Source organism: Pteropus medius, unplaced genomic scaffold, assembly GCF_902729225.1.
Source record: "Pteropus medius unplaced genomic scaffold, Ma_sr-lr_union100, whole genome shotgun sequence".
Classification (NCBI taxonomy): Eukaryota; Metazoa; Chordata; class Mammalia; order Chiroptera; family Pteropodidae; genus Pteropus; species Pteropus medius.
Window position 1 is genome coordinate 9,027,392 of NW_024340696.1, and position 15,301 is coordinate 9,042,692.

The window sequence follows — 15,301 nt, forward strand, 5'->3', positions numbered from 1 at the left end:
TATTTAAAAACATATATTAGATATCTCATTTGTTCTAGGCATTTATTGGATGCTTTCATATACATCATCATATTTAATTCTTATTTGATCCTCACAGACACAATTGCCATAGGCATTACTACATGCATTTTAATGTAAGGAAATATAAGGAGTTATATAACCCTCCCAAAGTCGTAGCGCTGTGGTTAGAGCCAGGATTAAATCCAGATCTTCTGATTCCACATGCAGAATTACAATAGAAAGTGAACATGTTCAGGAGCTCTCTTAATTATTAATAAGAAAAAATAAAAAGTTTTTTTATACCATTATTAGCTACATTTTACGAATGAGGAAACTTAAGATTTAGAGAGATTAAGCAACTTAACTAACCCAAAGTCACAGCATTACTAACAGAAATGACACTTAAATTCAAGCCTGTTTTATTCCAAAACCTGTACTTTTTAACCACTACTGACCACACCCCATGATGTACTGCCATCTCATCTCCAATACATAAGCCATAAGGCCCTTGCCCTGATGAATAAAAAACAAACCTCAAAAACTATGTGTGAGTGTGCATCTATATAATGTATGCATGTATGCACACATATATATGTGTATACGTACATGTGTATGTGTGTACATTATGTAATGTACATGTATGTATATACATATATTTATATATAATCTTTTAACATTCAAATTAAATTTCTTCTATTCCTAACAAGCATTTCTACTCTATTTTATAAAATACATTATAAAATTCAGATTGAATTAATTATAACTTTTCCTTTATATAACATTTTGCTGTTTTATATATTTATATATGTATATATATGAATATGTTAGAGTGGCAAGATTATTCTTTCCCTTTTTTTTAGTCTGAATTAGGTATTTTTTATTTGAAAAATTAGTTTGCAAAAAATATAAAGCCATTTTCCTGAAATGCTATCCATTTCTGTAGGATTTCTAGACCTTTGCTACATAAGGTCAGAAAATTATTCTGCACAAGGAAGTATCGTTCCCTTGATCCAATCGACTATTTTGATATGGTTCAAAAGTGTCCCAAATTTAATTATAGTATATTATTATTGTGTTTATATAAGTTCTACATTCAGGTACTTTTGTAAATATTTGCTCATAATTAGTTACTATGTTTCCGTATTATTGCTTATATTTTTAAAAATTATTTTACATATATCATTTTTGAAGCATCAAAAATTACCTTGTGAGAAAATTAAGGTATATATCACTTATAAAATAATAAGAGTCTACCAAATTCAATTTTTCAAATTTCTAATTTTGCCTCCACTTTTATCATAACTAGTTCTAACGAAGGTTTGATTCATTCGTATTAATTTTTTTTCTGTTGCAAATGTTTTACTTACTGGAAGTTTTTTGAATACTATCTGCAAGCAGAAATAAGCAGCAAATCTTATGATTGCAAAATGTTTTCCTCTTTTATTGATTAATATTACTAAAGAAGTTTTCTACAGTTTAGTAAGAAATAATGTTCCTCATTAAGAAAATATGAGATTAAATATAAACTATTAGCTTTTAAAAGGTAAGATTTGGGGATTATAATAAATAATTAAGAGAAACTGGGGTATAATAGAAATGACTTTGTCTACAAAACTAGTAAAGCCGTTCTCTTATTTAAGTAGATATTAAATTTTTGTCAAAGTTATTACTGTCATAACTCCATGCCACAGTGGACATTTCATAGAGTAGCCAGTTCAGGTTCTTTGTATCTGGTATAGTGAAGTTCACTGAACTGTTTTGTCAGGTGCTGTCAAGTCAGCCCACCATTGTTGGAGAGAATCAAACTAAATCATTTTGACGTGAGCCTTCCAGAAATAAGATACCCAATATGAATAGTTTAATGAAATTGAATATTTGGTTTCAGTTTTTTGTAAGACTGTCAAAATATATTGCACTCATTCAGAAATTTCTGAGTTAATCAGTTGAAATATCTGACCCTATACTTTATTGAAAATTTGTTTTAAATATCATTACTTAATATAAATAACAGTTGAAATGTATTTGGGTATTTGGGTATGTTTTGTTAGACATATGATTCTTAAACATTTTAAAGTAGTAAAAGTTCCAACTGTGTCATTATTTAATAAAAAAAGCAAAGAGGTTTCTTTTTCTAAAATTAGAATTTTCTTAAAATGAAGAAATGAAGCTCGTATCAGGTTCAAAATGACTATTTTTGTTTCCAAAGGCTGTTATTAAAAACAAAGCTATATTTGATTAGATTTTAAGAACTTAATGAATTTTTATGCATGTTCTAAATATTTAATTCTCATCTGATTGGAAAAAGTTTTTTTTTCTGATCAAGAGTTATTTAAAAGGTATTATTATAGTGTAGACTTAGTTAAATGCCTCAAATTTTTTATTTACATATTTTGATATGAAGAGGGCTGATTGATAGTTCTGCTCAATAACCTAAGAAATATTTTACCAACTTATACTGTAGCTATGGTGTAGCACTGAAAAACCTTGTAACAAAAAGCCTCTTGGTGCAATTAAAGGTCACTTGTACATATTGTAATAGGCTACTCATTTACAAGATCTTTGTTAAGGGTCAGTGCTGTAGCATGAAATGGATTGCCCTTGTTGAGCCTGTAAATAAATAGGTCAACTTTTCTTGTATTCAGTGGGCAAAGGAAAACGCTAACACAATTCTAGTTTATTAATATTTCTACTAACAAATTGCTAAAATGTTGAACAAAACCAAAATGCACTGGTGCTATATTCTTGACATAAATAATTTTAGAAAATTATTAGAATATATAACTACTACAGCTTTTAAGGAAAACTGCTTACACACATACGTATTTCTTTAAATATATGGATTTTATGTCCAGGTATAGAAAAACACAGCACAGTTTTTCTCAAATATACTCCATTTTTTTCTGTATTGAAGTTCAAAACTTGTCCGGTATAGATATGAAAATGGAATCAAACTAGATAGTGATTTATTTTAATTATCTTTCATAACCTTTCCAATGCTCTTAGGGGGAAAAAAATGGTGGTACAGAAAAAGTATTAGTAATGGATTCAGTCATCTGATTTTTCAATAAATTAAGACTTTAGGATAAAAATAAAACTAATGATGAAAAGAAAATATTTTATACTTATAATAATTTTAATACACACTTAGATTTTATGTTATATATATGTTAATGAGGTATAAGAAATTTTACATTCTCAAAATAAAATCCAATTAGTAAAAATACACTAATGAAATAAATTTATCCAGCACTTTCTAGATTCTTCTCTCTGAATTTGGCCATTCAGACACACAGTAACTACATACCTCTAATTTTCTTTTTGGTTGCTGTGTACTATTAAAAATGAAAAAAATTTAAATTGTAGTCAATGCCAAACCAAATTTTCTGGGTCAAACAAAAATAATTTGGCAATGGGTTTGAATCAAAAATCAAATAAATAATGATATATCACCCTTCAAAAACTCATAGAACTGGTCTGTAAAAATACTAAGGCCAATCATAAAGTGAGTAACCAAGAAAAACTCTGATCCTGCAATGCAGTATTGATTAGATAGAGCATCTACTTCAATGATATCTGTCTCAAAATAGCTCCAGATGATTTCTGTACTGTAAAATAAAGCCAAACTCAGGAAAGCAGTTCTCTCTTGAAAAAGAAGGAAAAACCCTGATCCAAATAATTTCTGTTTGTTATTTAGTTCTTGAATATCTACTCTGCACTGATTTGTTTGTTTTTGCTGCCATACTTTAGAATAGCGAAAACATCATACTTGAGCCTCTTTTATCAAGTATTGAAGCTTTGGGAAAATATGGTTCATTTAGGAAATAAATGCTTTAAACATATGTCTGTTTTACTCATTGTATCCCCTTTTCCTAGTTCAGTGCCTGATCATGTCAGTGCTCAAAAATATTGAATGAATGAATAAATGAATGAACAAATGAATGTACTCTTGACAGTGCTCAGTATATATGAGAGTGTGCCTATAAAAATCTCATCATTTCAGACTATACGGAATAGTCTTATAATGCAAATACAGTTTCTATAAATGCTTAATATACTTCTAAGGTTTTACATAAGTAAAATAACCTTCAGAAAATATTGGCTAATAATATAATGAATCATTATTGCTGAGATAAAGTTGAACAGTATGCCTCAAAAATACCAGATAGGAAATAAGGAAAAATATAATTTTTAGTTTAAAGAAATGATTAGTATACCGTTTGAATCATGATTTCCTTTTTGTCATTTTATTGCCACTTGAAAATTATTTTGAATGCTTCATCTTAAAAGATTTTATAATAAGTTTTCCAGATTTGTAAAAGCCCCCCAAAGCTAACAGGAATTAGTGCTGATTCCTGGGTTTAAAGTACCTAACACCTTTAACCACCTTTGACCAAATAATTGCCTGTTAATGTGCCTGGTCTTCTCTGACCAGTAGAGCTGATTTTATTGCCTATATGTTTTTCTAGCTTTTAATAGGAAAATGTTATAAAAGATTTGTGAGACTTGTGAGTTAGGGATTAAATAATTATGTACAATGGGATTTGAATACAACATTTTGGGTATTCTACATTCAGATTTAAATACACATTAGCAGTAAAGCAACTAATATCACTTCCATAATAACAGAATTTAGAATTATTATTAAAGATTCATCCCATTGACCTCTTCGTGCACATGGAACTGACAAGTCCCAATCTAGTTCTTTAGTTTGGCCTCTTAAGAATTTCCTTCAGGAAAGCCTTTCTAGTCCAGATAGAAATTCAAAGACAATTATATTCAGAAAGAAAGTTTTGCCATGCATAATTTATGACTGAATGCGTTCCTTCACATATACTATTGATTTAATGTGCAATGTGGTCAATAAACAGTGTACATGTAAAGCTATTTTGGAAATGGGATCTACTCTTCATAGGGCCATATGGGCTATTTCTTTGTTTTAGCATTCAATTATACTAATACTCTTGTCATTTTATTGAAAAATTTCTTATGCTTTGGTCCATGTAAAATTAGATAAGTAAAAGACAATATTAAATCAACTGTGGCACTGATGCTTTAAAACATGAGGTTAGCAAACTATGGCCTGTGTGCCAGATTCGGCCCCACTGTTTTTCTTTTTTTTTAAATAAACTTTTATTGGAACACAGCCAGATCTATTCGTTTATCTATCTATGGCTGTTTTACATTGCATCATTAAGTTAAATCTTGAACAAAAGGATAAAAATATCTACAATCTAGTCATTTACAGAGAAAGTTTGCTATAAAGAGCTACTTTAGAAGACTATATACTTTAAAGAGAATTTTCTGAGAGAACTGTCAATTAGAGGATATAATTTATAGTCTTAAAATTAGGCTTTATTTGAGTAATAATTAATTCACATGATCATTTTATGTATAGTTTGCAATTTTAGAATTAATGCAGGTATGTCTCTTTGAGAAAATACGTGGATTTCTTAAAAGGTTAAAATTGCAAGAGGGCTTAAAGTGCTTCAAAGCCAGCTTCTTATTATGTGCACATATTTTCCCACCCAATCTCTCTGTAACCATGTGGAGCCCACTTTCTTCGAGGTACCCCATTTCAATCTCTACCAACTACAGTTGCTAGAAAATTCTTTCGGATGCTAATGCAACTCCCCCCTATTAGTACTAATTCTACTTTCTGAAGCCACACATAAATTGCTGTTTTCTATATAATATCCTTGGATTCATAATAAATGCCTAATATATGAGGAACAACTGTAATTTAAGTGTATATATTCTTGGTTTTCCTCAGACTTATAAAGCATTACAAATTAAATTAACCACTTAATGGCATTTATTGTATATTTAACTTAGAAATTTAAGCATGAAGCCCATAACATTTTTACAACATCCTTTAAAGGAATCTTTTTTTAAAATAAAGCATTAATTTGAAATATTAAAGTAATAGTCTTGAATTCTGAAGTAAAAAGGCTTTATGAATTATAGGTTTACACAATTTAAATATTAAAATTCAATGTTGTTATTTGTAGCATGTTTGAATTCACAAATGAGCTTCAGATGTTTAAAAGCGATAAAAATCAACATTAAATGTGATTTTTCAAGTTTATTATTATAACCTGTTTAAGATTATTTTATTATACAGTAAGTTAATCAAAATGTCGCATTAAACTTTTTGGTGATTGAATAATAAGCATCATTAGGATATATTTCTAATAAATAGGAATTTTTATCAGCAGAATTATACCAAAAAAAGATTAGCTGTTTATTAAGCACACTACCTACTATATAAAATTGATAGTCAAATTAAAACAGTAATTTTAAGTAAGCACTGTGGATCAAGAAGTCTTGCTAAATGTTTACTTTATTTTTTAAAACTAGGAATTTCTTAAGCAAGAAAATATATTGAACCTTAAAATATAAATATATTATTAAAAGTAGTTTGGGGGCTGGTAAGATTATTTTAAGCCATAAGAGACTTGAGTTGAAATCTTTTGGCATTTTAGTTAGGAAATTTAAACATGTGAGGACAGTTTTACTCAAAATTGCTTTTATTTAAGTTAATGCATATTATCATTTTTTAATAATTATATAAAGATTAATGTCCTTGGCATTTTAAAATAAAACTCCTTTTCAAAGGTGTTTATAATGTAGAATAGAGAAGAAGATTGCATGAAACCGCACGAAAAGGACTCAACTTAGTGTTTTCAGCCTAATAAAAATGTTGTAAAAATACTTGTAAGCTTGAAAATCACACTAGCTATTCTTGTTTCAAATTCTGTTTAATATATTGTTCTGTATGATTTTATAATAAACAGATTACTCCTTGAACAGGAATTAAGAATAAAGCTGCCAGGAAGGGGTTTTGTTGTCAGAGTAGTTCCCGCCTCATGTTTTGTAAGAGATTTCATGGTCCCATTGTAAAGAGTAGATGATTTAAAATGTGTTTCCAAGATAAACTTTCCCATTGTCATTAATGAGGATGGATAATACTGAGTGACAAGTGCATTAGGAATGACACAGAAAGAGCTGTTAGATTTGTCAGAGTATATCACTTCAGGCAGTGACACTTGAGGACATTCTTTTTTGTGTATATTTGGTGGGGGGACGGGTTCTGATTTAAAGATACCAAAGTTTGTGTTTGCTAATAGGATAATATATTTTACAATTTATCAATATATATTTTCCAGTGTTTAGAAAATATTTGGAAGGTTATTCAGATTAAGTTCTTCCACATTTTAACTTTATTCTCATTATATTCTGATTTTTTTCCTAAGAAAGCCATCCAACTGTTACATTTAAATGTTAAAATATTTACATACAACTATTTTTTTTCTTTTTAAAAGTCTTATTTTTAGAATATCTAACTAAAGAAAAAATACTTAAAATTAGATAAATTTCTAAAAAATATTTTGCTGTCTTATTTCTATATAATAGAGGGGACTCTTCTGCATCACCTTAAGAATAAATATTTTGAAATAATACATGTAATTTATATTGTCTTTGTAAAAGTTTATTACTTTAGAGAAACCGTTTTAAATGTTAATCAATGAACAATTAATAATGAATGACTTTTCTGGTATTTAAAGTATTTCCAAACTGTAGTATGCCTCTCAATTTCGATTTTGAACATACAATTGGTCACTTTTTCGCCTTGATTCATCTTTCGTGCTGCCAACCAAATTTTGTCTCTGTATACCTTTTTGACACTAATAATAACTGAATCTGTGTTCATTTGAGTTCAAGATTTCCCAAGCGGCAGTTTGGAGCTAGGATAAACTATCTATCATGATTGCATACCACTAATCTGTCTCAACCAAACCACTCTATGACTGAAATTATATTTGACAGCTCACCTCTTCCTGATGAGCCTGAGGTGAACATAGCTACAGACCATCCCTGGGAGGACATGGCAACTACTCCATATGCTAGGGAGGGTCCTTTTATTTGTGAAACAAGACTTAAACTATGCCTGTAGCAGAAGGGAGGTTCTCTCTCCTTCTCTCTCTCTCTCTCTCTCTCTCTCCTCTCTCTCACATATATCATCTCATCTCATCTCATCTCATCTCATCTCATTTTCATTAGAGTTACTTTTATACTGCAAAACTTTTTTTACCCAAAAATGTTTGGTAAACATTTTCTGCCATTACCTGTTCTACTTGTAGGTTAATTTTACCATGTGGTTAAAAATGACAAAGTCATTGTAAAAAAATATTTATGTTTTCTAAGTGTTCTCTTACTTATATACCACAGTTGTCAAATATCAAAGCTTTCTTGTTAATATTTGATTCTTACCAGAATTTAACAGTTCTTAAAACAGCTCAGTAAATTTTTACATTACAAAAATGATTCTAAGAAGAGTTTCTCTCATTTTAACATTAAAACATTTTGAAAATAAGTTTTAATTTTTAAGAATTTTTGAAGAGAACAATACATTGAACGATGTAGCAGAGAATATTTTAATTTTTTTGATAAAGATTCCTCATATAAACTTATCATTTTTCTTCTTGTGTAGAGTCTAGTGAAAAATCACTACCTAAGAAAATAAATTTTTTAACTACCTTATATTCTTTTTGTAAAACCTTTCCTTTAGAATCAGAAATTAGCAAATATTTTGAGATGGTGGACAAGGAGATGTTAAAGGACTTATTATTAATACCCTGAAAAAAGAAATCTCAAGTAACTTTCAAGAATGTATATGAAGGATTTAATAGTAAGGCTACTTTTCACAACTAACACAGTAGGACCAAGTGAACAACAGATTTAATTTGGAAAAGGAAAGATTGAGGTTATTTTAATGAAGGCATTTGAATATTAAAATGTTTTTTCAAAGAACACATATAAAATATATTATAAAATGGAATCTATTTTAATCTGTCCTGAATTGTTGAAATGTGATTTCATCTAAAGATGTTCAAATGGCCTGAAAAGTTTTGACCATGTACTTCTATTAATTCATCAGAGTAAGCACTTAATAAGTTCACTCCTAAGTGTCCTTTACTTTTAAGTTTATTATTCCCTGGAAAGATTCCTTTTAGCAAAGGCAATGTTTTCTATAACCTTATAAATCAGTGGTAAAATCAGTGACTTTTCTAAAACACCTGATGTCTAATAGCCATCAACTTTATTTTCTAGAGTATTTTTATTTCAACTAATATAACAGTTACTGGTAAGCCATTTAAGATTTCAATAACATCACCTAAAATAAGTATCCTGGGGGAAAAAAAAGTCAAAATAAATTATTTATATATTTCTACATATTTTTATTTAATAATTTCTCCCAATGAGCAGCATAATATCCTTAAGTAACATGGATTTCTGAAGAAAAGGGAGTACTATCAAAGTAAATTAGCAAACTGTTTATATATTCTTTATTACAAAAGCAATTAAATGAAAAAAGCCTAACTTATACACTGACTCTTTGGCAGTAGAATCTGTGATCCCTTCATCTTACCCAGTTATTCCTCCCATCTAATTACATGATTATTAAATGTACTTTTTTATCATACAATTCATCTGCATATTTTTAAAATATAATTGCTTCCATTTTTCCCATAAGCATCTATTTTCTAATCAGAAGAGTTGATATTATATTGCTTTACAGTAAATGTTCAAAAATTTTTAAATGGTAATTATTGAATAGCTATGATCTGAAAAAGTAATTACTTCATTTGGAAAGCAGAATATTTATTTTAAATTTAGAAAACAAGCAGATTAAAATGATGTTTTGTATAATATTTAAATAATTATGCTTTTTGTTTGGGGTTTTAATATAACCTTTTCTTCAACACTGTTGTGACAAGAAAAGGAAGTAAAATGATAATGCCTTTTAGTAAATAAGTTATATAAAATTATCCTGGAAAATATTTCAATACCAATCATCATCTAAGACAAAATTATTGTGCTCTTCAGTCTATTTTTAATCAAATGATTGGCATGACTCAAGTCACTTGTTTGTATCAAAAAGGAATCATTCTTTCCCACTAAAACAACTCCCTCATCTTTGCTTTTGAAGGGATGAAAGTTCCTTTGATGCTGTGTGTGTGTGTGTGTGTGTGTGTGTGTGTGTGTGTGTGTACGTGTACGTACTATGGGTACGACGTTGAAACCTGACTGGATCTTTAAATTAGCTCTCCATACAAGTCTGAGTTGTCGGCTCTTTGGGAAGAACACTAGTAATCAATTCTCAAAGCCCCAATCCAGGACAACACTTTCCTTACTATAGTAGCCATAACACAACACACTATTTAAATGTTCCCTAGTTATCATACTGTTTCTTGTTTTTAAGACTAGAATACCCCCTCATATCAACCCAGAATTTAAAAAAAATAAATACTTTAACACCTGACCCAATCTTGCCTTCTTGGTAAAGAATTTGCTAGCTCTTTTCCACTCCATTCACCCTTCCCTGCCAATATATTGACTTCTTTCTAAATCTTTGGCTTACGTAAAACTCATCTTTTTAATGAGAATATTTACTTGATGCAGTAAAACTCTATCAAAAACTTTGAATTTAAATCCATTTTTTTTTTTAGCTAGTGTGTGTTATCTCTTGCCTCTAAAGACATGTGGTAGAAATGTATAGATACCTATCAGGATCACTAATTAAAGCAAAACCAACTGAGCATTTAAAATGTACCCTTGAAATAGAGGGGAGGTGCCAAGTTGATAACATCTTGATAACATTGGCTAGCAATATCCCATGGGCTTACACATTCATTGTTTCTAGTCAATTGACATTTATATCTATTATCACTTGGGTGAAATGTGATTAATTATTGTATGATAATTTGAATCACTATTTAAAATTCAGTTTGGAAGTGTTGTGTCCTGGTCGTCTTCTGCTACCATTCTTTTAGAGGATTTGGAGCCACTCTGCTACTTAGGGAAGATGATTTCTCCTTCCAATTCTTACTTAATAAGCCTCATTGTTTTCTAAATAGGAGACTTCTCACTCTAAGGGTAGTAATTTTATGCTGCAAACATCAAAGATAAGGACAAAAATGTTACATCATGATTCTGTCTCCATGACACTCCACAATAATGCAAAGTGAAAAATTAAAGCCAAGAGAGCCTTTTGCTTTTTTGATAGTGTCAAAAGTCATGTACTTCAGGGTTTTTCTTCTAAATTGGGCATTAAAATAACCATTTTTATATAATTTAGAAAGTTGTAATTATATCTTGAAATTTTTATTCATAAAATATTTCCCTGAAATCACTCTTTTTCATAAGGTTGTTTTTTCCTGACTAAGAAATAAGACTTAGAGTTCCTATTTTTTAATTAACTCCTAATTATTTTAGTTAGAGATTTGTTGCCTTAATCCATATGTAATGTGTTTATCACTTAGGAAACATTAAAAAAAAAAACCATGGGTTAGTAATTTTGTATAATGCTATAATTATATCTTTCATCAGGATGATTTTGTAAAAGTAAATAAAGGTAGGGCTAACATAATACCTAATTTAGGATGCCTTTCAAATGTATAATGCTTATAATTAAAGATTTCAAATATAAAGTAAAGGGCCTTGGTTTCTTTACACATCAGCCTAATTTTCAAAATAAAACCATAAAAGTTAGCTGAATGGTTTCTTTGCTTACACTTTTACACATCGAATCACAACTGTCCACTTAGAAGCTTTTTATAAAAAAAAAAAATTTAGTGTCTTTACACTAGAGAACAGAACTGAAAAGATGAATTTTGTAGCTCAATATGTAAGGTTGAGAGCATAAATAATTTAACTAGCCTAGTACCATTAGAAGGTATTTAAGATTTGCAATGGGAAGTACATAATTATTCATTTTATATTACTTAAACCATTGAAAGAAAATATCACATTATCAGTTGTTAAAAGTAAACATGCATTATACATGATATCATACTTAATACCTTATAAATAACTCAGCTAAATTTAGATATAAGATCTATGTCTTCATAAACAAGATATTTTCCCACTTTCCTACTTTTTTCCAGTTGGACTACAAAGCACATAACAAAAACAAAAACCTAGTCTAGCCTATCACCTAATAACCCTCACAGACACATATCCGTATTAAATGCAGATAACTAAATAGAGATACCCCAAAATACACACAGCCTGACAACAGCCTTTCTCGTGGCGCATTGAGCACTCCAGTGAATAATGGCTACAGCAACTCAAGATAGAAAGCAACAGGGACTTACTTGTAAAGTGACTGAAAAGCACTCGTCTTCCCTGTCCGTGCTACATATGGAATTCTGTGAACCTCTAAAGTAGTCATGTGACTTACAGTTTAGCTACTGGCAGCTAATATAGGTTATCAAGTGCTAGGTCTGCTACAGTCTTACCATTCTCTTATTCCTACCAAGAACTTAGTTTTAAGCAGGGACTGGCTGTGTAGTATTCATTTTTGTTTTTCTCTAAGGGGCATAAGAAGTGGGTGAGGGAGTAGAGCAGCAGAGATGAAGCTGATGACTGTAAATAGTACATTCTTCAACTCTAATTTCTGGTACAGATAGGAAAACCTCTAGATACCTCTGTAGGTCACTTGATGGCCTTCACCAGCCTATTTACCTGGACTTTGTTTCAAGTAGTGGCAGTGGAGCCAGGGTGAGTGTATTCCATAGTGTTATGACACGATTCGATAAAGGACTTCTCTGTTGTAGAAGTTTCTAAGGGGCTGGCTGTACAAGTTGCTTTGTTGAAGTTGTATCAGTTATTACTTTTATAAAAATATGAAATTGTCATTTGGGACTTTGAAGTCTTTTGTTATGAGAAGATTTTGTTATAATGGCATTTGCTATAAATGGTGTTTATTCTATTACTGTGAAAAATCTACATATAACTCCTCAGATATGATTTTTATTGAGCATAATGTGAATTAGAAATAATACTTCAGTCAAGCAGCCAATACAAGCATAGTTCATTTACTATACAATCCTAATAACAAGCTCCCAAATGGTTTCCATATAAACCAATGATATTCTGTTAAGTTTAAGGGTGGAAGAGTAAAACCCAGAAATTAATAAACTATCATGATGTGAAGGTAGTTTCTGATAAGATCTCAGGTGCCATGTTTTTATGCATAAGTTAAGTATATAGATATTAATTATTTAAAGGAAAATACCTGGAAATATGTGTTTAAACATGCTAAATATGTTTGGAATTTCTACTACACAGCATAACGGGCTAATAGTATTTACTTCTTAATTCTTTTGATTATGTATCTAATGAAACGATAATTGGCTCATCATTATTCTACTTAGTAGAACCAAAGAAGGATTTCTTAGAGTTGCTATTAGACTACAACTTATTATGCCTTTGGCATAAGAGAGGTAGTATATGACCATAAAAATTAACCAAAGTATGACCTTTAGAGGGATCCAACATGGATAAACCTTTAGCAATTCATTAGTATGTTTACTGCTTTGGAAAAAGTAGTCACTGCTATTGTCTTTTATAAATGAACAGTATTACAAAATCTGTGTAAAACCTCTTGAAAACTTTAATAGAGCATTTAATAGAATATATTTAATAAACTTTTAACAACATTTTAACATTGTAAAACATTTTATTTAATAAAGGATTCTCTCCAGAGCATTGAAGATACATTCTTCACTTACTAAATATAGAAAAAATTGCCTCTGAGTTGGTGCGTTAAATTGCTTACATGCTCTTGGCATTTTAATAGGAAAACCTTAAATGTGATGCTGCCAGTCATCACCATGTCTTCAGTTGACACATTTTCTTTAATAAAAGCTAGAAAATGGGGAAACGTATTTCTAATTTGAGTAGAAGTCTGTATTATGAATATATTTGGAAAGCTATGCCAAAACACTTGATATGGAAAGTCTCATTTATAAAACAGTTAAGGAGTTACCTTTTTAGCTTGACCTACCAACCTTTTCTTTTTTTTTTTTTTTTTTTTCGTTTTGCCAGTTATGCATTTTAGGATTGGAAGTAAATGGAGCTAAAACATTCTTCTCTGTAACATTAGGGTCTTCACATCAGGCCTGTATTAAAAATGCCAGGGCATGGTTTTTCTCTCAAACCCAAAGACACAAAATTAAACATGATTTATTCAAGATTTATCCTGAAACAATTTAATTTTACATTTATGAACTGAATTAACATTCTGTTCATATTACTAAAACAAAATTGAATGTATTCCTTTATATAATATCAGTAACAATGTCTTCATTAATTCAGGTTTCTGGTACCTCGTTTTTTAAAAAAGCACCTGGGATTGTAAAGTGTGCTGGGTATATTTGTACATGATGTGGTAGTAATGACACTTTGGAAATTACTGTAGCTAAATGCTTGATAATTGCTGTAACCTTCTTCCTATTGTATTGCTAATCTTACAAAAGATATTTGTTTATCCATCTGGTTTCCATAGCATATAAATTCTTCAAAAACAGGAAAAATCATTACTGTCAGATAGTAGTGAAGAATGAGGGGAGGGGAGGGAAGAGATTGTGACAGATTAAACAGAGTTCTTGCCCCCAGGAGTCATGAGAAGATAGTGTGATATATCAATTGAAACACTTAAACTTTTTAAAAATATGTATTTGTGAAGCATATATGTTAAAGTTATGTTGTAGGCATTGTGGGAAATGCAAACACTACACGAAGCTTCTGTTCTCCCTTCACCTCTTTGGTACTTATACTGTGGAGGTGGTAGAGGTACCTCCTCTCTGAAAACACTAGAGTCATCTTTTTCAGGTGTTTAGGGTAAGATATTTTTCCCTCTTTAAATAAAACAATATCACTATTTACCCAGCATCCAATCTGACAGAAAATCCTGTTGACTCTCCTTTCAAATATATTCATAATTAAACCAGTTTCCACCACCTCCAGTGCTGTCAGGATGAAGTCCAAGCCATCATCATGTTCTGCCTGGGTTACTGTAATAGCCTTCTGGCTAGATACCTGCTTGTAACCCTGCCCTCCATCAGTTTGTTCTCATGCTGCAGCCAGACGATGATTCTTTTAAAACATAAGACAGATCATGTCACTTCTGTGCTCAAAACTCTCCATTAGTTCGTCATCTCACTCAAAAGTCCTTCGTGGCCACCAAGACACCATGTGACCTGGCTGCCTTAACTCTCTGATTTCATCTTTTATTCTCCAGAGATTTACTCTGATCCAGCCACACTGGCCTCCTTGCTATTTCTTGGACATGCCAAGCCTTAGGGCCTTTGTTGCCTCTTTCCTTTGCCTGAAATGTTCCTCTTTCAGATGTTTTCATACCTAACTTCCTCACTTCCTTCAAATATTTTTTAAAATATCTTCTTAATAAAGCTTTTCCTGAACGTTTGTTTTAAAGTAGCAATTTACCCCCATT

The 15,301-nt window shown here is 30.4% G+C and overlaps 1 protein-coding gene across 2 annotated transcripts in view; it reads left to right on the forward strand.

Annotated features, from left to right (window-relative positions):
* The window catches only part of ELP4 (elongator acetyltransferase complex subunit 4), a 194,894-nt gene that overhangs the window by 100,070 nt on the left and 79,523 nt on the right, over nt 1–15,301 (forward strand). The window lies entirely within an intron of this gene.